The sequence below is a fragment of the Nyctereutes procyonoides genome, unplaced genomic scaffold (genome assembly GCF_905146905.1).
Source record: "Nyctereutes procyonoides isolate TBG_1078 unplaced genomic scaffold, NYPRO_anot_genome, whole genome shotgun sequence".
NCBI lineage: Eukaryota > Metazoa > Chordata > Mammalia > Carnivora > Canidae > Nyctereutes > Nyctereutes procyonoides.
This window is the reverse complement of record NW_026575036.1, coordinates 2,302,031-2,323,532: the sequence shown is the minus strand read 5'-3', so window position 1 is coordinate 2,323,532 and position 21,502 is coordinate 2,302,031.

Genomic DNA, 21,502 nt, shown 5'->3' with positions numbered 1-21,502 from the left:
ATGAAGCAACAATATTAAACATCATTTTGAAATAAGTCTAACTCAGACCAAAAGGGCAACCTTATAAATAGACAAAAGATCACAAAAGGAATTTGGTATATGTACACCTAATACCTAAACATATTTTTATTAAAGTGATCACTATTCCCAAATGTACTATAAATATTTATTTTAAAAATACATGTTAACCATTAAAGAGAAGGAAATGTTTTTATACAAACAATGTAAAGTAGAAAAGATACCTTTAGCTAAAATTTGATGCAGTATTAACCTAGCAAGCATAAAGCACAATTCAAGCCAAATTTGAAAACCACAGGGCTATAAATTACGTCACTGGGGGATTCATGTGGCATGCTTGTGAACCTCCAAATAGAAATCCTTTAGGATTCCATTAAGGTCTGCTATAAAATTCATATAGAGCTTTTTTAGATGGAACAAAACTGCCCCTCCCTTTTAAGTCTTCGCTTTGTTTTATCCGTTTTATGTTCATTTTAAAAAATCCTTTTTGGGATGCCTGGGTGGATCAGACATTAAGCCTCTGTCTTCAGGTCAGGGTGTAATCCTGGATCCCCCAGATCGAGTCCCACATCGAGCTCCCTGCATGGAGCCTGCTTCTCCCTCTGCCTGTGTCTTTGCCTCTCTCTCTCTCTCTCTGTCTCTCATGAATAAATAAAATATTTTTTAAAAAGTCCCTTTTTATGCTTAGAATTTCACTGAGTATTTTATATAGTTGATTATTTTCATGACTTTTTGATATATCATTTTTCTTCTAAATAATCTCTCACCATTTAGTGAGTAGCAATGTTACATTTACACTTTGTACATATCAAGGTTCTTTTTTTTGAGATTTCTATTCAGATACATAAAAAAAAACTCATGGTATTTCATAGTATCTTAAAAGTTTTCACAAAAGACACTAAAGTTTTTATCATTATCATTTGCATAGAAATAATTTGCTTTCAACTAGCAAAAATAAGCTTCTGTATTTTAAGTTGCATTCTATAATATTTAATATATAATTCTTCAGAACTAACTTTTACTTACTAAACTTATCAATGCAATAATTGAAATAAGTGCATGAAGGTGTATTGGGGAAAGAAGGACACAAGATAGGCCACTTCCCCCACCACTGAACTCCTGTCAATCAAAGCTACCTATTACAGCATTATCTAAGAAATAAAAATCTGGAGAACATCAGTTTTTTTTTCTGTTTCCTCACCTTGTTGGTACTATTTTCCAGAATGATTCTTGTTAACCTACCCCTTATTCTGGTATCACAAAGCCCTCAAACAAAAATAATGATGAAAGCAATAAAAAGTTCTGATTCTGACATCTGTCCATTAGAAGTACCATATATTTTGTAAACCTAGTAGATAGCCACTAAAATTAAGTTTTTATACACAATGAGTGGTTATTATTATTTTTGGCCCCTTTCTAGCTGTTACCTTTAGTCTATTTTTATCTAAGTTACCTTGGCCTGGCCCACAAATAAAAAGTTGTATAAAATAATAAAAGATAAATGATTTTCAACTTCTCAAATAATCAGTAAGCAGACTGCAATTGTCTAAAAATAAAATATGATTTTATACCTACAGTGCACATGTCATCTACCTGAAGAGTTGTCAGTTGACAACTTAGAACATGCATTTTGTGTTCCATTATTTAAATTTGAAGTTTTTGACTTCTACTTGTACTTTTTGACACAAATTGCACTAAATGCCATGCCTTGTAACCACATAACATTCTTTTAGATTTTTTTACTTACAAGTAACTGATTAGCCAAAACAAAACAAAAACCCTGATTTTTATGGTATCTTATAAAATGTGGTCATTTTAGTTTACATTTAATTTTTCATCCAACTGTATGCATTTTATTAAGTTTTATTATAAATATTCTACAATACAATAAATAAAAACTATTCACAAGGATTCATAAGTATCAGACAGATCCATCTTCTTCCTATCTGTGATTGGAATATGGGAAAGGGAGCCTCCCCACATAACAGACAATGGATCCATAGAGATTCAATCACTTATGAGAAAATGCTCTGCATCACTTGCCATCAGAGAACTACAAATCAAAACCACAATGAGATACCACCTCACACCAGTGAGAATGGGGAAAATTAACAAGACAGGAAACAACAAATGTTGGAGAGGATGTGGAGAAAGGGGAACCCTCTTGTACTGTTGGTGGGAATGTGAACTGGTGCAGCCACTCTGGAAAACTGTGGAGGTTCCTCAAAGAATTAAAAATAGAGCTACTCTATGACCCAGCAATTGCGCTACTGGGGATTTACCCCAAAGATATAGATGCAGCGAAATGCTGGAACACCTGCACCTCAATGTTTATAGCAGCAATGTCCACAACAGCCAAACTGTGGAAGGAGCCTTGGTGTCCATCGAAAGATGAATGGATAAAGAAGATATGGTAAATATTACTCAGCCACTAGAAACAATGGAATATTACTCAGCCATTAGAAATGACAAATACCCACCATTTGCATTGACATGGATGAAACTGGAGGGTATTATGCTGAGTGAAATAAGTCAATCGGAGAAGGACAATCATTATATGGTCTCATTCATTTGGGTATATAAAAAATAGTGAAAGAGATTATAGGGGAAGGAGCGAAAATAAGTGGGAAAAATCAGAGAGGATGACAAAAACATGAGAGACTCCTAACTCTGGGAAATGAACAAGGGGTAGTGGAAGGAGAAGTGGATGGGGGGATGGGGTGACTGGGTGACGGGCACTGAGAGGGGCTCTTGATGGGATGAGCACTGGATGTTATACTATATGTTGGCAAATCGAACTCCAATAAAAAACAGACATATAAAAATACATATTTTGCCCATGTTGATAATGTAATAAATACATCATGTCTTAAAGAAATTGCTAATTTTTTTGTTTTTTTTAAGATAATTGTGGATCTATAAGTATTTGTAAGAAATAATACAGAGAAATGCCATGTACCCTCTTCCCATTTCCCCCTAATGGGAATGTCTTGGAAATCTATGGTACAATATCACAACTGGTTTATTGACATTGATGTGGTCAAGATACAGAACAATTCCTTCAATACAAGATTCTCTGATGTTGCTTTTTATAGAAATACACACTTCATCCCCGCTCTCAACACTTCCTTGACCCCTGACAACTACTATCCTGTTTTCAATGTCTGTAATTTTAGCACCTCAAAAATGTTATGTAAGTGAAATCAAACAATATGCAATTTGGGGGATTTTTTTTTTACTCAACATTATTCTCATGTTCCTTTTTGATAAATACTATTCTATGGCATAAATGTATCAGTGTGTTTACTCATCTGTTAAGGACATTCGAATTGTTTTCAGTTTGGACCAGTATGAATAAAGCTATTATAAAATTTCACGTACAGATATCTGTGTAAATATGTCTTCGTGATAAATCTTAGAAGTACAATTGGTGGATTGTGTAGTAATTATATGTGTAGCTTATTAAGAAATTACCAAACTGTTTTTGCAGAATGTCTGTACCATTTTACATTCCAATCAGCAAAATATAAGTGATTAAGTTTCTCTCTATCTTCACCAGCATCAGGAATTGTAACTATTTTTTTTATTTTAGCCATTTTAAATGATATGCAGTGATATCTGGTTGTGATTTTAATTTGCGTTGACCTAATAGCTAACATAATGAATATTTTTTCACGTGTTCATTTGCCATTCTTATATTCTCTACAGTGATATGTTTCTTCATGTCTTTTGTCAATTTACTAATTAGATTTTTGGAATAACTCTTCAGTTTGAGAGCTCTTTATATATTCTAGACACTACAATTTTTGTGAAATATATGGTTTGCGTTTTTTCTTCTAGTCTGTAACTTGTATTTTCCTATCCTTAATAAGATGTTTTGCTGAGCAAAAGTTTTTAATTTTGATAAAGTCCAACTTATCTGTTCTCCCTTTTGTGAACAATGCTTTTGGTGTTAACTCTAAAAATTCTTTGAATATTTTCTCCTATGTTTATTTCTAAAGGTTTTATTATTGTTTTACAATTTACGTTTTAGCCTTTGATTCACTTTAATTTTTGTATAAAGCATAAGGCTTGCTATCTTCTAGACTTTTGTACATCTTGTTTCATACATTTGTATCACTCCCTTGACTTTATTCCTATCTAATTTCTACTTGTCTTTCTGGAATCAGTTTGGCAGTCATTTCTCCAGAAAGCCTTCAGTGAATCTCTAAATCAAGATTAGATGCTTATATGTGGTTTACACCCTCCATTCTTCATCTCATCATGGTGTATATTATGCAATATTAAATTATCGCCCAGTTTACATGTCTTTATTGTTTTGTAAGATCTTTGAGGAAAGGGGACATCTCTGCCTTCTTCATTTATCCCCAGTGCTCAACACAAATTACTACTCAGTAAATATTTATTGAATGAATAGGTGAAAAGAGGTCCTTCTCCTTATACAAATCAAAGAATGCAAATATATGTTTGTGATTGCCTGCTAGTCTCAACCTTCTCCACAGATACCCCCAAATCTTGCTCAATCTTCACTACCACATAGATGATCTAGAGCTATCAATAGTAGTACAATATATTTTCAACATCTACCACCAAATTACATTCTAAGCTATTTATAGGTTACTGTATTGCCCTTTCTTTATTGAGGTAGCACCAGAAGTGGAAAATAAATTTTATAGACATTGTACTACTTAACTCTTCTTATCTTTTGTATTTCCTTCAAAATAAAAGATCTTTGGTAATAAAAGTCAAAGCCATTTTGACATTTTGATTGCAACTCTCTCAAATCTATCTCTTTTAAAGCAGTTTAGGAAAATTTAGGTCCACTATTGCCTAGTTTCAATTAAAATACTTAACATCCATCAGGAATTCATAGTTTTTCTACTTAATTTTCATCCAGATAAATAATATATAGTTTGCAGTTATCTTTAAATGATTAATCTTTATTTTCCACATTTTACCATTAAGTTAATGCATAAATCAGTGTAGATTACCCAGGGAAATCCTATTTAACAAGCTTAAGCAAAAATGAAATTTGTTTAACATAAGTAGAAGGCCAAGGGATGACACTGACTTTATTATGAATTTGTGATACAGAGATCCAAATAATAACACTGGTCATTATCTCTGTCTCTGTTTCTCTATCTTGAGATTGCTTGCCCAAGTTTACTTTGACTTTTTAAATTGCCTTTCTCTATTAACTCTGTTTTTTGGACACATTCTGCCTATGAGATACTAAGGTGGATCTCAGAAATTATAGACTACATACTGCTCATATTCCAGAGACAGAGTTCTTTTTTAAAACACTTTAGAGCTAAATGCATAATAGATTTCTCTTCTTTAAGGTTTATTTATTTATTCATGATAGAGAGAGAGGCAGAGACACAGGCAGAGAGAGAAGTAGATTCCTCACAGGGAGCCCAATGCAGGACTCCATCCCGGATCCCAGTATCACGACCTGAGCTGAAGGCAGGTGTCCAACCGCTGAGCTACCCAGACATCCCCGTAATAGATTTCTTTATTGTTTGGTAATGTTAGGTGTCTCATGATCAGACAATCTGGAGTCTCATGCTTTTCTCAGTGATCCAACTGGTATCATACCAGGTAGATATTGTAATCATTTCAATAGACCTACATAATTCAAAAAGGGTAAGTTTCCCAACAGGAAAAGAGGTGGTAGCACACAAACATGAAATAAGTCTAATGCAAAAATCTTCTCTTACCAAACTCATATCTCAGTAAATTTGATCAGTATTTTGTGTCTAAATAAGGTATCCATTCTACTTCTTAAATCAGTATATATGTCTAAGCCCTTAATTAAAAAAAACTTAGCTGAAACACATTTTAGCAGATACATACAAAGACTGACATTAAAGAAAATTTTGAGTTGCATGTATATCCAATTAAATCCAAACGATTCATTATCTTTAAATAGTGTATTATTATTATGAGTTTAGTAGTTAGTAATAACAATTATTGATAGAATACAATAAAGTGAAATTAGGCTTTAATTTTCAAGATGCTCAATTATGTCATATATTTAGAATGGAAATTAAATAAATAGACTATCATTCTAATTTATTCAATTGTTCATTTAATTAAAAGGAAGACTGTAATCTCCACATTGCCACGGAATTGGAAATACACAGTCTCCTTTCCGTTTTAATAATCACTGCCTACATAGAATTCCCATTTCTAACACTTCAGATATTGATTTATATATATATATATATATATATATATACTAGCAGACTGCAAAAGAGGTAATAAAACACATGCCAAATTAAACTATTTCAATAATTTAGAAAGACAAACTAAAGGTATTTGATATTTTCAACATGTTTTTGAATCTAGTCATCATGCTTTTTTTATGTTATATCACACAGAAAATGGATAGGGTTGGGTTTCAATTCACTCCCTCCATTAAGTCAATCAGTTGGACAACACACTATCATTAAAAGTGAGATCCCAAATCTAAGCCACAAACCTAGGGAAAGCCTCAGGTGCTGACAGATTTCCCATCAATTCTTATAAAACCTGATTGTGGCAATTATCTCTAACATCAGAGTCTTTTCAGAATTTTTTAAGACCAGAATTATGTCTCAAGACATGAAAACTCCCTTGATCCCATAATCCTTAAAAAGATGACAAGGTAGGAACAATTGGGGGATTTTCATCCTCTTTTACTCTCCTGAATAGAGAGTACAAGATTGTTTCCAAGGTTTTAGCTACGCACCTCAATGATATCATTCCTGCCCTCATACACTAAGATTAGGAAGGATTCATCCTGGGTAGCTCTAAGAACATAATACCTGAAAGATATTTCCATTTAATCCATCAGTCACATCTCCCCAAAATCATAATACCGATGAATCAGTAACTGTTTTTAAAGGGAAATAAATAAACTTAATAAAAAGCCTTTGGGTGATCTTGTTCACCCCATTAGGTTGATCTGCTCATAGAAAAGATTTAAATCTCTAATTTGCTCATTATGCTTCAATGCTCATCTTACTTCCAGCCAAATTACCACAGCTCTCCTGCCATCTGGTCATCATTCAACTGTTGTTTTTCTGGTGTCAGGGAAATTTTAAACACACAGAAAAAAGGCCCTAAGGGATTCTGAATGGTTAGTGTTCATGCTAAACTCAGATTTCTTAGCAAAAAAAAAAAAAAAAAGAAGAAGAAGAAGAAAGAAAAGAAAAAAAAACAGTAGTGTGGGAGGATTTGGAATGCTGACCACTATGACTGTTTTTATCATGAAGATCAATGATCTTACTATTTTAGCCTGTAGTTTGGGTCAGGATTATTTAAACACTAATATCTGTATCATGAAGGGAATTTATTGATTACAACCACTAATCAAATATCTAGTATTAACTCATTTATTCATTCCTTTATTTAATAACCATTTAGAGACTGCTTTACCATGACACAGAATAAGGCATTATAGATATAAAGATGAATGAAACACAATCCTGATTCTGAACTAGTGAGGAAGTATAGATTTAAGTCGTTACAACTACATTACAGTAGATGACAATTAAAGCCATTATTTCATAAGAAATATACTTTTCATACCTGTTACCTCCAAAAATTAGTTTTTAGGACCTCAGTCATCCAATTGTTCAGTTAATGTGGAATAAAAAAAAAACTCATATAGAAACTCCAGCTGAGATAAATTCACTTAAAAACTCTCTCACCTACAACCAATAAAGTTGATACAGCTAGCATGCTTGTAGCCTAAAATTAGACTTGATTGTCTCAAAATGTTTTTGATTTATATAGAAAGGACGCCTCTCTCTAAGCTGACCAACTTACGTATCTCTAACAGTGACTCACCTCCATAGATTACAAAACTGTACTTAATTTGAAAATGTGTGCTAATTGGATTTTTAACCATTTCTTTCCTACCCATGCCTCCCTTTAACACAATAAACTAATCAAGAAATGTAGGGAAGATGAGATTTCCCCAAAAGGCAAAAAACTAGATAGAATACTCAAGGAACTTTCAGTTTGAGCTGGAATGATATATAGAGATCATTATGGAGATGTTACTGGAATAAAAGCTGACTGATGAATCTAGGGAAGACAAACATGATGGTTAGTCCCAATGGTCAATGTTAGGGAAGATATTTGGCCAAATAGTACAGTATAGATGAAAGTTTTGCAATCTGTTTTCTGTGTTGTAGTTGACCAGCATAAGTCTTAATGCTCAAGATTTGATATAAAATAGGTGCCTATTTAATAAGAAATTTTGGTTCCTAAAATCCGTAGTCTGCACCTAAATGCCTGGTAAACAGCCCTATGTTTACTACCCAATTATTTTTCTACTAAAATATTCTTTATCTAAAAGTTATCATTTTTATAAGATATTATTTTCCTGTTGTTTTCTATATTCCTCTTTATCCCTATCAATTTCTCAGCTCACAGTTCTAGGCCTTTGTATAATCTGGCTTCAACTTCTTTGTCCAGCCATACCTCCTCTTTTTATTGTAAACACTATTACCTTACCAAACTAACTAAAAATAACTCAAATATTATTTAATTTTTATAAACACCCATTTTCTGCCAAAATATCTCCTCTCGTGACATTTTTGGCCATTTATTTCCTTCACACTGAAGATAATGTATTATACCACGTAGGAAGTTTTTAACAGATTTTCTCTTCCTAAAGAAAGATTTCTTCTCCCATACAAATGACCCAACATGTATTTTTAGGGTACTACTTGCTACTGTAGCAAACAAATTCTAAGATTTCAGTGGCATAATATAGTAAATGTTCTTTCTTATGTCATCTGTCAAATGCAGATGTTCTTCAACAGCTGGCAGTTTTCCCTCCATTAAGTAGTTCCTTTTTTGTATAGCTTCATTATCCCATTTAGTCTTACAGCTCTTTGTAACCAGGGAATGAAAAAAGAGTGCAGATTTTCACCCATCTTTTAAAAACCCTGATTCATAAGTGACACTATCAGTTTCTGTCTCATTCCATTAATCAGAACAAGTCATATAACTACATCTGGGTGCAAAGGAAACTGAGAGATTCAGCTCCCATTTGGGCACCCATCTTCCAGTGACAACTCCACACCATGGAAGAAAAAGATGAACATTCAGTGGGCAGCTGTCTTTACCATACCACTGTAATAATACTTTTCCCACTCGTGATGCCTATAACACTAAACAATTAATAAACATTATATGAACAAATATTTTATTATTTATAACAGCATATTAGTATATTACTAGATTATGTAATTATCTAACATTATTTCCTATATAATACTTGTTTCATTAATATTAATAATGTTACTAGCTAACACTTTTTGATTATTTATTACAGGATAGAAATTATATCAAGCCTAATTATTCCTCAAATGAATTTTATGGAGTAGGCATTTCATTAGCTTTATTTTATACAAAAAGAATATGATAGCTTAAAAGGCTTGGGCCACTTTCTAGAGGTCACACTTAGTAATCTGTATTTCTAACCTTTTAATACAAGTACTATGACTCAAGAATTCATAGGCTTATGTTGTTTACAAATCTCTTTTGACTCTCTTCCTTACTAGACTATAAATTCTTCAACAGTAGTTGTGATTAAATGGTTTTTGTTTCATAGCTCCCTGCTCTATGCCTGGCCCATAAAAAAGATGCTAAAATTTTTGAATTAATGAAGATGAGGGATCAAAATGCACATTTCAGTAAGAGGAATACGTAGAAAATTTTGAGAACACAGAGAAAGGCAGCCATGTACAGAGGCTTACAGCAGAGATAGGAGACAGTTAAAATGGAAAAATGACACTACAAAAGTTCAAGTGAGAGACAGTACATGTCATAATGGAAACTGTTGTTTAGAAATCAGGCAAAAATGTAGTCATTATTAAAAGAGATTTTGTAAAATTTGGTGACCAATAAGATGTAGGAAGTGAGAAAATGAGAAGAATCAAAGCCGGTAAAATTGAGTTAAGAGTACAATTAACTAAGACAGAAAAAAAAAAAAGGAAGGTGGAAAGTTTCAAGTTAGATAATCATTTCAATTTGGGATATACTAAGATTTTTCCTGAGATATACTGATGTTTATGTTCTATAGACATGGAACTTAAGAAATGAAGCCATTTATCTGTGAATATTTAAAAGTAGATGACATAGCCTAAAAATAACTCTGGGAAGTAGTGGCATTTATAAATAAATGATAAAAGACAAGTTAATAAAAACACAAGACCAGTAAAAGAGGTAGGAAGAAAGTTACAAGTGATTTTTAAAAATACACCTATAGTAGTTGATGTTGCAATGAGAAATGAAGAAAAAGGGTTGAAACTTATCCAGATTTATCCAAAGGTTTGAACACATATGGAAACTTTAAACAGTGTGGTATCTATAGATAGATATGTGAATGAAAGAGCAATAGTTTAAAGTAGGAAATCTTGGAAATATTTTCAAAATGAAGGGAAGAAATGGAGTAGCTGGATGGTACCCAGGAAGTGGAAAGGTATAAATGAAAATGAAACACTCAGAGGTGGCTAGAACAAGACCTAGATACAAGAGACTGGTTGTTTGTTTGTTTGTTTTGTTTGTTTGTCTTTAGAGAGAGAGAGAAGAGCGTGCATGCATGCACACACAAGGATGGGGAAAGAGATGGAGGTAGAGCGAGAGAAAGAATTTTAAGCAGGCTTCAGGCTCAGCATGGACCGTGACATGAGGCTTGGTCTCTCAACCCTGAAATCATGATCTGAGCAGAAACCGAGAGGCAGATGCTTAACAAACTGAGCCACCCATGGACCTCGAGGCTCTTGTTTTTCATTCCATTCTAACCTAGGAGGAAGGAGGTAGACACAAATCTTCATAGCTATATGCTTGGAAATGGAAAGATAGTTTCAGTAAGAGTTTCAGTATTCTTCTCTTTTCTCTCTCAAGTCATACTGGTATTTGCTAAGTAAGGTGGTGTGTCATAGGAGATTGGAAGCAAATTATGGGGAGTAAGTAGATCAAAATAGACATGAAGAGTAAGAAAGAAATATAATCACTACCCAACTTTTTAGTTATCAATTGTAAGCACAATTTCCATAGCACTGAAATCTGTATCTCTTTCTAGGGTTGTCCCAACAAAGTATCGCAAACTGGGTGGTTTAAATAACAGCAAATTATTGTCTCACAGTTTGAGAGGCTAAAAATCCAACATCCAGGTGTTGGCTGAGTTTGTTCCTTTTAAGGGGTGTGAAGAAGGATTAGTTTTTTGCCTCTCTCTGAACTTGTGGTTTGCAGGCAATCTTTGATGTCTCTTGGCTTATAGAAGCATCACTCTGATATCTGGCTCTTTCTCTCATAGTGTTCCTGTGTGCCTGTCTGTATCCACATTTCTCTTGTTATAGGAACAATAGTCGGGTTAGGGGGTATCTTACCCTAGTATGACCTTATCTCAACTAATTACATCAGAGTGACCCTAGAGGTGTTAAAGCCTTAACGTGAATTTCGGAGGACACAATTCAATAACAGAGTAACACCATGGTGTGTTGTGATGGCAACCATGGAGAAAAGCATTTTCTTAGCCTAAGATAAAAATTGTTTTTATGTTATTTTAAATACTTGAAATTTGAAAATTTTATCAAAACACAACTTAACTGCTCTCATATCAGGAATTTCCAACTGTCACAAGCAAAGACTATTTTCAATTTCCACTATACTCAACTTCCCTGTGCCAGTTGACATTCTACTTTTTGAAGCCTTATTTCTCCCACTTACAGGATAATATCATTTCTCTCATTCCTCTCTCATTTCTTTTGCTCAGAAATTATCGGGAATTTTTTTCTTCTAAATCTTTGAAACATGTCCAAATAATCTGTTGAAACTCATAGATATATTATTTTTCTTTATTCTGTGGACTCCAACATCTTTATCTCTAGGCAAACTTCACTTTTAAGTTCCAAATAGTCACTCCTGATGACTTCTAATCATTAAATTTTAGTATTGAAAACTGAACTCAGAATTATTTTCTCTGATATCCCCTTTCCCCAAACTCTCCAAAAGCATCTACTTTACCATATAATTTTCTTGTTGGTTTTAACAACACTGTCATTATCTAAGTCTCTCACATCTGAAACATCCAGATATCTTTATTTCTCATTGTCCATAATCTAATTAGTTGTAAAGCAAAGTAAATCCTACCACCATAATCTATATCATATTCCTATATTTTGTACTAGACATCATTCTGAAATCCTTATTATTCCCTATGCTTGTTACTAAAACAACTTCATACTAAGTCTACTTATTTTCTATTATTAACCATTATTTCTTAAACTGAGACCAAACTTAAGCTCTGAAGGAGAGAATAAATCATACTTTTGCTCATAAATAGCCAATGACTTCATATTAGATTCTGAATTAAGATTATTCTTATCAATATATTTTCATTAGCTACATTATATTGCCTTTTGTTATATATCTGATATTTATTTAATTTTCAGTACAATCCTATGAATTTGAATGTGCGTGTTTACATTTTAAAGATGGTTAATGAAGATACTTAATTTCCTCAAGGTTCTACATTTATTCGTGAATTTAAAAATGTTTATGTAACACTTACCTAGTGTTGGGTCTTGTGACTAGCACTGAGATTTCAATGATAAAAAGACAAACATTTTCTGTTTTCATGGAGCTTATATTCTACTGGGGGTGACAGGAGATTAGTGTACCCAAATTAAGTAAAGTGAATACAAATTTGTGTAAGAACCACGAAGAAAAAAATGGCAAAATAAAGCATAGTTTTGGTAGTAATATGGAAAATGAGACATTACAGAGGGTGGGCAGGAAATCACTCTGAACAGGCAATAAATAGTATAAAGCCAAAAAAGTGAAAAGTAGCATGACATGGGAACATTAAGGAGAAAGAATATTCCTGCGAAGGAAACATGTGCAAATGTCCTGGCAAGGATAGTATTTGATGTTAGAGTAAATGTGAGAATGAGATGGCTGAAGCATGATAAAAATAGATAACACTGGAGATAGTGATAGAACCAAATTCTGCAGAGTTTTATGGTCAATGGCAATTTGTTAGGATATAGTAGAAATTAAGTATGTATGCTAATTATGTGACATGGCGGAAGCATTAGCTAATGCTACTGTCATAATGATATTGCAGTATATAAATTCATCACATCAACATGTACACCTCAAACTTGCATGGCAGTATATGTCAATTATATCTGTGTTTTTGGTTTGTTTGTTTGTTTTTTAAGAATCTATGCTAAAGGCAGAGAAGTCACTGAATGGTTTTGAAAGATGGTCTGAGATGACCCATTAAATATATCAAGAACGTTACTTCTGTTTCTGTATAGAGAATGGATTTGGAGATGGGAAAGCATAAAAGTAGAATCTCGGCAGTGGTTTGTAGACATTATGGCAGCTTGGAATAAAATGGTGAGTCAACTATTGTAAATCAGCACTCAGCTTAATCTCTGTTCCCTTTTATGCCCTCCTCTGTCTAGACTAGCCTTGGGGGAACTACATTTTCTTGAACTTTAACATCAGCGTTCTAATTTGATTATTTAAAAAGAAATACATAAAACTGGGAAGACAAAGGAAAAGAAAGTTCTTTTTTTTTTTTTTAACCAAAGCGATGGTGACAAGGCTAGCACAGAATTAATCAGTGACAATGGTAGAGCTAATGTAGCTTACACAGAATGATTGTGATTTTTTTGAAGTTTCCACAGAATCCATAGTCCCCTATCTCCAGCATGGGCTGTGGGCATCTATGATTTTAGCAACAGGTTTGGGCATTCAACCTCAGTGCCTATGTGACCTTTACTTTCATTCCTCTAACTTTTCAAAAGCTTTTTGTCGTAATTTTCATGTTGAATTATTTTTCTGATTGCACACTAATTCACATGTTAAAGGCAGATGATAAAGATTATTTTATACTTCTATTACATGTAAAAATTCACAGAAATTTCTGACTTTAATAGATGTGTGAGATGAAAAAAAGAAAGAAAAAAAATGCCATTTTAGATATTTTTAAGCAGATGGAAGCATAGATTATCTATTTAATAGAATAGAGATAACCTGGAGAATTAGGTTTTACAAAGGTATAGGACAGAAGAGCTAAGCATTTATGTTTTGTTTTGTTTTGTTTTTTCTTTCAGATGTTCAGACAAGGTGTAAAATAAGTGATTGCATAACAGACATTTGAGGAGACAAATTAATGAGTGACCACACCAGAAAAAATAAACAGAATACTTGAAGGGAGACTGTTTACTACATACAAAGAAACAAGAGTCAAGTGTGAGAATGTTAGCATAAAATAGCAAAGTGTAAATTTGACATAGGCAATTTTTTAAAAAAGGAGATTTTGTAACAAATGCAAAAGTTAAAATTAAGAATAATTGAAGCATTAAACAAAGGTTGGACAAGGTTAAAGACAGAATTCAAATATCTGTAATTAAGTGTGAAGAGAAAGAAATAGAACCTATTAGGAGTGTGAATATATGCCAGAGAATAGAGGCAGAGGCATAATATATTCAGGCAAAATTTCAAAAGAAGAGTAAAGAGAGAAAAGGACAGAAACCATAACTGAGGAGATGATCAGGGATCATTTTCCGAAAATGGATAATGTACACCAATCCACAGTGCTAAATAGCTCAAAGAATTATAATGTAACTTTAAAGAATCTATTATCTAGGGATCTCTGGGTGGCACAGCGGTTTGGCGCCTGCCTTTGGCCCAGGGCGCGATCCTGGAGACCCGGGATCGAATCCCACATCGGGCTCCCAGTGCATGGAGCCTGCTTCTCCCTCTGCCTGTGTCTCTGCCTCTCTTCTCTGTGACTATCATAATAAATAAATAAATAAATAAATAAATAAATAAATAAATAAATAAAACTTAAAAAAAAGAATCTATTATCTATGCAGTGAAATTACAGAGAACTACCCCCACAAAAATAAAAATATATAAAAAGTATCTAGAAGGGGAAAAAAGTTTCTCTCACAATAGCAATTGGCAAACACCTGATTTCTCAATATCTACAATGGACCCAGAAAAACCTGGAAAAAATATATATATTTAAAAGAAAATAACTGCCAATCTAGGACATATTCATGGGCAAAATTATCCTTAAAGAATGAAAGGGAAGTATAAGCTTCTTCATACAAATAATAACTGAAAGAATTTATATCAGCAAACTAATAATAAAAAAATACAAAAGAATGTTATTTAGGCAGAAGGAAAATGGTCCTAGAGGAAAACTTATAGAGGAAGAAAGAAATAAAATATTTTAAACACATTTTTACATGTTCTATATAGAATATATATTTGCATTTTAATGACTTGTTAAAACACATGTTGTACTATGTGTGTATTTTTATTTTTGTATAATTGTTTATAATTTTATTTTATATATAAATATTCTATATGAATTAATGTATACATTTATTTGTATTTATTTACATATATATTTACATATACATATGTTTTTATAATATTTTATATAAATTTATATATATTATGTATATATGTATATTTTATGCTTTCTGTTGTCTTAAGGCTGGGATTATGATGAGACCTAGAATTAACCTGACAACCTCTTCTAAAGAAGAGTTAGATCTGGGACTAGAAATTGGTTAATGATAAAATACATCATGACTCATCTATCATGACTCAGTTACCAAAGTGCCAGTTGGAAATCTTGGGAAAATGATGATGTGCAAATACTAGAAATTTTACTAGTAAGTTCAAACACTAAATCTAGCCAAACTTATTTGGTTACTGAATGTTGCTAAGTAAACATTCATTATAAAGAAGGGATTATACACTTCTTTCATACCATGAAAAATCATCTCAACACATCGTAAGCAATGATATATTAACTGGTAGGAATAGATGCAGGACAAAACCTGAATGAAGACTATAAAAAAATTGTACTCTGGAAAACTCTCATACATACCCACTGAATGATATACAACAGGTAAATTTCTAGGCATTCAGACAGTGGGAACTTGAGGTATTATAAATTGAATATTTAAGTCCATGTAAATTAATTTTTAAAAATAATTATCCATCTCCCCCTATTCACTGCTAGATACATTCTTCACATTTATCCAGAATGTTTTTTTTAAATACAAGTCTAACCCTGTCATATATTTGCCTAAAATCTTTCATTTCTATTGTGACTTAAAAATCTTTGAGTTCTCTAGAATAACAAAAAGTCATTTTTCATTTCTAATTCCCTCAATCCTCATCTTTTGCCACAGATTTGTAGGATCTCATGAAATTTAGTCACACTGAAGTATTCATTGTTTCTAAAACTTTTCTTAACTCCTGTGGTGCCTGGGTGTTTCAACAGGTTAAGGGTCTAACTACTTTGGGTCAGATCATGGTCTCAGAATCCTAGGATAGAGGACGTATGGGGATTCACACTCAGTAGGGAGTCTGGTAAAGGATTCTCTCTCTCCCTCTCCCGGTGCTCCTCCCCTTTGCTATGTCCTTTCACCCTCTTTCTCAAAAAAATAAATAAATCTTTAAAACTTTTCTTACTCTCCTTCCTCCCTTGAGCCTTTGCATTGATTGATCTATCTTTAACCTCCCTTTCTATCATTTTACCTGGGAAACTACTTTATTCCTTAGTAGTTCTTAGTGTTCTGCTAAAACATGGTACCCTCTGTAAATAAGCTCTATGTGACTTAGTCAAGATGGCTCTCTTACATAGTACAAAAGTATATTGTGCATAGCTCATAATAATTATCACTTTGTACATCAAATTTCTACTTGAAAGTCTCCCTCCACCACATGTCCAATAATGTATCAAGGGAAGGCATCATAACAGTTTTAAATAGCTGTTAAATAATAAATGGTTGAATAGAAAAAGAATATTGAAGAGAGATGTTAGATATGAATATAAATTGAAAGGTGTGACCAGGATCCTGGTTTATATAGAAAATAATGAAATTTAATTAAGTGATTAAAATGTTAACTTATCTGCTTTAATAACATCAAATTTATTTGAAATCTAGAGTATTTTTGTTGAATAATATATATGAAAATATATATTAGGGATCCCTGGGTGGCGCAGCGGTTTGGCGCTTGCCTTTGGCCCAGGGCGCGATCCTGAAGACCCGGGATCGAATCCCACGTCAGGCTCCCGGTGCATGGAACCTGCTTCTCCCTCTGCCTGTGTCTCTGCCTCTCTATCTTTCTGTGACTATCATAAATAAATAAAAATTTAAAAAAAAACAGAAAATATATATTAAAAATAATATATATGAAAAAATATATATGAAATATATATGAAAATATATTTTGTTCTATATTTTTATATATTAAATTTGTCTTGTTATGCTCCTGATTTATTCTATCTTTCTGAGGATATAAAATGATTATAAAATTTTCTTAATATTCTGTAAAAATATACATAGTATATTATTAGTAAAATATTATGTAGTTAGTATATATACATATAGTATACTTAATATACTATTTTAATATATATGTGGTAGTTTTTCACATACTTATCTACTAATTCTATCATATGTGCATTTCGGATATGTTTCTAGGGATTGATTGATTTTTTTTTCCACAGTAAAGGCAAAATTTCCCTTTGTTTTGTCTGATAATTTCTGGTTGGATGTCAGGCACTGTGTTATTATCTTTTTGAGTCATATTTCTTTAAATCCACCTTAAATTTTAAAAATCTCTTCAAATATTTAAGGCTTTATTAGAACAGTTTGATCTTTGAAGCATGCTTTTAAACTTTATTAAGAGGATTCAGGACAGCTTTTAGTCTAAGGCTAATATTCACTATTCTCTATTACTGAGACTAGATATTTCTGAGGCCTTCACTGGATATCCTAAGATTCAGCAGATTTTCACACCCTGGCAATGAGAACACAAATACTCCTGGCCTTGTGTGAAGACTGTTCTATTAATTTCTCTTTGTGAACTTCAGCAGTATCTTTACGTGCATCTGAAGTTCAAGTGAAAAACCTCATGTTCCTTTAATACTCACTCTGTGTAGCTTTTACATCTATGGTACTCAGCCTTATTAAATAAGGCAGGAAAGTCTTTCATTCTTAACTCCAAATTCTGGCTTCTTACTGGAAGGAGACGACAGGATTTTGCTTGGAATCTATCTCTGTGCACCATAGCTTGTAATATGTCTCTAGACCATAAGGTAGGGTAGTTATAGGGCTTATCTCAAATAATTCTTTCTCTCAAACATCACCATGCTTGAGTTCCAATGCTTGAGTTCCAATGTCTATGAACTATTGTTTGACAAAATATACCAAGTCACAAATTCAAAAATCTCAATAGTCTCCAAGTAAGATAACAAAATCATACCTCAGCAAATTAAAGTACATTTTTTTGAAAATCAAAGACAAGGGTAAAATCTTAAAAGGATTCTATTAAAAATGCAGTAGATGCTATAAAGAATGAAGCACAAGAGAAAGGTAATCACATGGATAAATTCAAAGGATATTGGCATTACAGAAAAATAAAACACTTATGCAAATTAAAATGCATGATAGTATTAGGAAATAATTTAGTGGTGGGAATAAACAAAGTTAACATGCTCTACAATCTATGAATTTTACTAAAATTAGTAAAATTATAATTGTATTAAGCATTAAAAGGCCAGGGGTACAACTCATATTATCTAGGCTGAGCTCAAAATATGGTAAGAGAATTGATTAACTGGCAAGGTAATAGAAAAAGAAATAATATAATTTGAAATACTAATCCTACAGAAACTAGAAAGGAGACAATAAGAAACTTAGGTTAGCAGGAAAAAGAAAGCTAATAATAAGATAGTAGACTTAAAGAAAAGTAAAATAAATACAGCAATCCAATTAAAGACAAAATTTATCATATTAAGTTTTAAAAAACTAAAATCAATTATGTGTTTTTTATAATGGACACTCCTTAAATACAAAATAAAAACATGAAAATAAAATAATGGGAAACTGTTTACAATATACATAGCAGGTAAAATAACATAACAAAATACATAACAAAACTTAACTTTACAAAGTAAACTTTATAGCTGGGAGTGTTACTACAATTAAGAGGGGAATTTTATGATAAGAAAAATATGAAATCACAAAAAGTATGAAATTTTCTAAAAATGTCGAGTATCTAATAGGTAGTCTTAATTTATAAAGTAAAAATAAAAGTCTAAAAGGGAAAATAGACAAACTCCAAATTAAAGATAGTGGAAATCTTAACATACCCTTCTTGGCAACTGATAAAAAATCACTGAAGGCTGAGAAACACTTTAAAAAATTGATATTGGAAAATTGTACCAAAAAAGAAAAACACAAAGAAAAAAAAAAGAAAGTGTTCATCTTTCCAAGTATAAACACAATAAGATAGGTCATTTGCTGAAACATACCATATATAACAAAGGACTGAAATAATACACATAATCTTTATTATACATATTAAATATACATATTAAATATAACATTGAAATTAATAACTAAATGGTAAGCGGAAAGATTCTGAATGTTTGGAAATTAAGAATATAAGTGAATAATTCATGGGGCAAAAAGAAACCAAAATAGATTTAAACTTTTTGGACTAAATTTAACAACAATATGGCATATAAAAATGTGAGATGCAAGAGTAGCAGCACTTCTAAAGACACAATAGCCTTTAATAAATGCATTAGAAGATACCTTTAATCAATTTAAATTAAAATAAGCATCTTTCAAAAAAATAGAATTGCAATGTAAGCTAAAGGGAATATAGTAGATAGAAATAATAAACATAATACAATATACAAACAAAATAGGACAAATACAATAGAGAAAATTAATAAATAGTTGACTTTTTAAAAAACTAATACCTAACACAATACATTCTTCTCAAGACCAACCAAAAAGAATATGAGAGTAAAAAAGTAAATGAGGAACAAATATATAATATCATAAATGGCTTTTACAAAGGGGTATCAATACAAATCTTATAGACATTATATAGATGAGAGAATTTTATAAAACTTATTCAATGATTTGGAAAATTTAGATAAAATATGCGAGTTTTTAAGCAAAAATAACCAAGACTTCTGAAAAAAGAAGACATCTAAATGGTAATATGAGAGAATATTAAAGAAACTAAATGAATAATTTAAAAATTTCCATTGATGTAATCTCCAGATACCATTGATTTACCAGTAATTTCCTCCAAGCATTTAATAAAGAAATCACACCCAAGTAACAAGTTCTTCCTGAAAACAAAAGAAAAGAAAACTTTCAAAATAATTTTATGAAGCCAGAATGATCTTGATACTGACAAGGACATTAAAAAAAAATTTCAAGCTAATGACTATAATATTAACTATTAATCTACTGATGTATTAACAAAAGCTTAAATATAACATGACCAAGTTGAGTTATCCTAAGAATGTATGGTTGCCTTGACAATTGAAAAACAGTAAAATTCATTATGTTAAGAATAAAAGAGAAAACATTATGATCATTTTAATTGGTAGTAAAAAGCCAGGTAAAAAATTAACATCTACTCATAATAAATATTCTTAACAAGCAGGGATAAAATAAAATTTTATTAATTTAATATATTATTTCTATAAAAATTCTATAACAAATACCTAACTTAATAGTAAAATCTTGTAGGGACAACTGGGTGGCTCAGTGGTTGAGCATCTGCCTTAGGCTCAGGGTGTGACCTTGGAGATCGGGATCAAGGACCACATCGGGTTCTCTGCATGGAGCCTGCCTCTCCTTCTGCCTATGTTCTGCCTCTCTCTCTGTCTCTCATGAATAAATAAAAAAAAAAGTTTTAATAGTAAAGTCTTGTAAATTATTATGTAAATTTATACTCTGAAGTTGAGGAAAACTTCGCGTATGTCCACTCTTACTATTTCAACATTTTACTGGAGTTGTTAGATTATAAGTCAAAATATTATGAATAAACAGACGAAATTTATAGAGATAGATAAATAAGACAGACTTTGAAGAGGAAAGCAAAAATAAAACTCTCATTATAGGTAGAATCATACCTGACAATACCCAAATATTTATAAGGAAAGAATTATAAAGTAGCAGGAATGTGTGAATTACTCAATAATCTTTATGGAATATTGCTTATTATTTGTTAATGGGCGAAACTAGTGCTGCACCTCACATTTGAGGAAATAAATTCCAGATAGTTTGGATATGTTAAGTTTTAAATATTGGATATGTTAAATGTTAAAAACTATTTTAAAAGTTCAGTTTCTGGTTCCAGAAGTAAGCAGCTTAGATACTGCCATACTATACTAACAAGTAAAAAGATGAATAAACTGAAAAAAAAAAAACAACTTTTTTTGGATCCAAAATAGAGAAGAGGACACAGGGCAAACAATTACCCCCATGACTGAAAAGACAGACAAATGAATACAGGGAATCACCAGATTCTAAACTCTAAATATAGAGTTTACCAGAGTAGAGATGCACACAAAGAAGCTATGACAAGAACCAATGTCAGGTCAGAAAATTTGAACTGT